Source organism: Orussus abietinus, unplaced genomic scaffold (assembly GCF_000612105.2).
Source record: "Orussus abietinus isolate OABI.00-Male unplaced genomic scaffold, Oabi_2.0 scaffold185, whole genome shotgun sequence".
NCBI lineage: Eukaryota > Metazoa > Arthropoda > Insecta > Hymenoptera > Orussidae > Orussus > Orussus abietinus.
This window is the reverse complement of record NW_019394333.1, coordinates 57403-61558: the sequence shown is the minus strand read 5'-3', so window position 1 is coordinate 61558 and position 4156 is coordinate 57403. Positions and strand designations below refer to the sequence as shown.

Below are 4156 nucleotides of genomic sequence, written 5' to 3'. Positions count from 1 at the left end.
AGCAGCGACCTGTAGGTCACTGTCGATCGGAAGATGCACCTCCATCGTATCCAAAGGTTGAAGATCAGACTATACAGCAAACTGTGCGTTGCTGCGGAAAGGACCGAACATCCGCTCAGCGTTCAACGATTCACCAGCGACAACTTGATTTAGAAGAGCCATCGATGTGGTACGGTGGTGCTGAACAACAACCGAATTGCCAGGAAGAAGAAACACCTTCGCAATGTTGTTTTGCTGAACAACCGCAGAAATCAGGCTGCTGTAGATCGGAGGAAACACCGGCATCTTGTTGTCGGGCACAACAGCAGTCACCAAGAAATTGTCCTACCGAAACTTCGCAATCCTTTTGTCGATCTGTACAACAGGAACTTCCTGCAGAGAACTGTCAAGTAAACAACCTTGAGAAGAAGAATTCGAAGACTCAACTATGTCGGAGTTCCTGTTGTCCATTAACCGGTAATACGACAGTTGGGGCACTGAGAGAGCAGCAATTCTTTGAGCAGTATCAAGGTACATCACTATGAAATGGAAACTGCAATAACCGAAGTACGTAAGTCGAATTCAGTGGTCAATGAGACAGGAAATGAATAACGAGATAATGAATTAAAGACGAGATCATTCTCGCAGAGATGAATACAAATTATTCCGGACGTTGAAATCACATTTTGAAAATATAAAAATTGTTCAGATGAAATCTTGTGTTGTACCGATATATCATATCATGTGCCAGAATTCAACTGGCTACGAAGTGAAATTTCATATTTTCCACATTGATTATATCTTTTATGCACTTCACTTCTTAAGTTTATTATTTCTTAGAGAATATAAATAATAATCGAAGTTTTGAAAATATTTTCCAATCCATAGACTAATGGAATTTTCGCTGAACTTTTTGATTGAATTTTTTCAGATGCTACAAAAAATCGGCATTTATTAAACAAGAATATCTTTCAAAGTGGAACCGAATCGCACAACAAAAGAGCAATGCACTGTTGTATAGATACTGATACTGATTTGTACCGAGCAGGAAATTTTGCTGTATTGATGGAAAATCTGGAAAATATAGATTTCCGTTTCAGAGGTGGAAGCGACGATCGTCGTCGAGAATACTCAAAAAGAACTGCAGAATCGATTAGAAATTCCCGACGTAAAGTAAGTCGGTGTCGTAGAAGTCAATCGGTCGTCGAAGAGCCACCGAGTAAAATAATTTTGCTAATATCAAGGGAAGTGCAATGCGAAATTCCAGTGCCAGAGGTTTATGTCAGCAAATCCGACAAAGGAATGCAGTGCACAATGTGGAAGGAAAGGCGCAATTTAATATCAAAAAGAAATACAAAGGAATCAAGCAAGGCAAGGAATTCTGACACGGATTTATCGGATACTAACGATAAGCGAGCAAATAAACCACCATTGAATGTTCACAATCGAAAGACAAAAGACAGTTTACAATCCATCGGCAGTATAGAGTCGTGGGAATCTAACACCTCGTATGTATCGCAATTAACGGGTTCATCGGGAACTTTATTAAGCAACGAAGAATCCAGCATAGAAGAGAGAACGTGGATTCTTTCAACCGATGGACTGGTCGATGAAGATAATCGGGAGAACAGGAAAGATAACAATTCAGAACAACATGACACTCGGAACTCTCGAACTTCCGAGTGCACTTCTGCATCGAGGAGTGCAAACGGTCAGGAAAGTTGCATTTATGCAGCTCTAAGTGAAAGCACGAAAATTTCTGGTAAGAAATTTGCAGAGGACGAAGTTTCGCCAGTAAGAAGTGTGAGTACCTCGAAAACGGGATCATCGAGCCAATTATCGAATGTAGGTCTCAAGAATCTCAATGCAGAAGATTCGAGTCAAAATGATGACACAAGTAGCAAACGATCCGATTGTCACCAGGGATCGGAATCAAGCGCTAATAAATCAGATCTAAATGACAATAGAATTTCAGGATCGGAAACTACATTAACTTCGGGAAATGTTGATCCTACCAGACACGTACCCCGATATCGATATCACTTGATAAGCGCAGATAATTCTCCTAAGCTTTCCGAATTTTCTGAAGAATACCAAAAATCAGAGACGGAAGATTCCATATCAGCAACTGATCGTTCAGGACATTCGTTATCACCGGGGAGAACGAACCACGAAGTTGTAGCTGCAAGACTCAACTTCAATGAATCGCAGATTCCTAAGGAGCAGAAAAGGTCGAATCCAGGGAATGATGGACGAAATGTCGATAGCGAATTGCAGACGACACCTGGAAATTTCTCTGCAAGCAGTCTTTGTTCGTCGGCCAGTTTTTCTCTAGACGGTGGAATGTTAATAAAGTCGCTAGCAACGGAAGAAATCGAAACGTCGGGAGCAGACCTGGAGGTGCAGACTTCGGGAGACTCGCAAACTTGCAAAGTTTGCCCACCAGCTTTCTTGAATAAGAGGAACACTCTGTCCTGCGTGGACACAAACACGCAGACATCCATCACGTGTATCGAGTCCCTGAGAATCGATTATTCGGCCGAATGGGATGCAGGCTCCTTTAAAGGATCAGCCACCCCGTCGACGTACGAGGATAAGGACGCCGGGATGAATGTGCCCGTGGAAGTTCAAACATCCAGATCCGAGATGGAAGCTCAGGAAGAGGATCCTTCGAATCCCTCTCCGGAGCAAAGTGGAGATCCTTCGGCGGAGCAAAGTAGAGATCCTTTGCCAGGATTAGGATACTCGCCGTCTCCCAAGGAATCGGAGGTGTGGACGCGAAAGGACCAGCCTCCCCTTGTCAGAAATCCATCGAGTTCCTCCTCGCATAAGGACGACGGCATCGATCGAGTCCTTGCGGAGCCTACGCGTAAGAGTCCTTTGTCGTAAAAGTATTAGAAATAAATCGGTTACGCTGAATTTACTATCAATTGATAGGGTAGTAATGAAGATGGAGACTCGTTGCTGCGGTTTAACGCTCGAATAAATTATCAAAGGACGAATTTCTTTTAGGGGAGAAGCCGAATTTGTGTGAAGGAACCTGCAGCAAGGCTATGCAATGAAGTTTATTTGAATGCAGTCTCATCAGAGCCCCAATGATGTAATAATATCCGTCAGAAACCATAGTGTAGATATCAATTTGCGATATATACTGCTGAAAATTATGGTGCATTGTAATTCTAGCTCATTAGCAGGACAACTTTACATGCGCTTACAATGTACGAGACAAGAAAAAGCAGATGAATGAGCCGAAAAGAATTGAAGTATCCAGATTCAAGACGAAAACTGTAATCCATCAAGCATCTTCCTGTATAAAAAATGATTGATTTTGATTAGTTCTTAGCACAATACATAAGCTCCAAGAACCGTTAATGGGACATAAAGCGAAATTTACTGGTTACCTTTCATTATCCAATAAATGTTATATAAACTCAATTGCAGGATAAAGAATTGTATTTCTCAGATGGAGATCTAAATTTCCATAAAAGAGTTTTTAATAAAATGTCTGAAATTTTCTTAGATAGGAGTCTAGGCATAGATTCAGATGGTCCACTTATAAAATGAGAAGTATATACAATGTTTTACAAATAAATGTCCTATTAATTTGCTGTCGTTTAATCATGTCTTGCAAACTTCTGCGAAATGCAAAATTCTCACCCAGGTGAAATTCGCTAACATACCTACTATCTTCGCGAAATTGACAAAACATAAGAATCTCCACTTTCTGATAATGGTGAGAGGAAGTTCGAAAAAATCGCAAAAGTCTTGTGCATAAATTACAGAAGGGGTGAAACTCTTTCAAGGGGGGACCGCATCCTTGCGGAGGACCTTGCTTCAGAAAGAGACTTTTTGAAGTTCCGTGACGTGAATTTAAAGTGCTCATTAAAAGGAAACGGGCTCGCTGGCAAGTGATTTCAGCAGTCGGATAAGGTAATTCGACTAACTTCGTGGTAGTTAAATGTTTATTACATTATAAATTCTGCTTTTCTCTCTTAAGTTGTTCGAAGTTTTCGTATTAAGCCGCTAGTTTTTGTTTCGTCTGCGCGCAGTGGGTATGCCAGGAGAAATGCGAAAATGAAGCCAAGAAGTAGTTTCGTACGGTCATACATGCCATATTTATACAAGGAAAATGAAAGGTTGTTCAGGTTCTGGTGAGAAAGGAGCTGAAATCAATTTA

At 41.1% G+C, this 4156-nt stretch overlaps 1 long non-coding RNA gene across 1 annotated transcript; it reads left to right on the top strand.

Moving 5' to 3' along the window:
* Positions 1 to 2678: 2678 nt before the first annotated feature.
* On the top strand, positions 2679 to 3359 carry LOC105700476. The gene is made up of 3 exons (XR_001104130.1): positions 2679 to 2848; positions 2992 to 3079; positions 3163 to 3359. It is a non-coding gene; the product is annotated as an uncharacterized LOC105700476 (long non-coding RNA).
* The last annotated feature ends 797 nt before the right edge of the window (positions 3360 to 4156 follow it).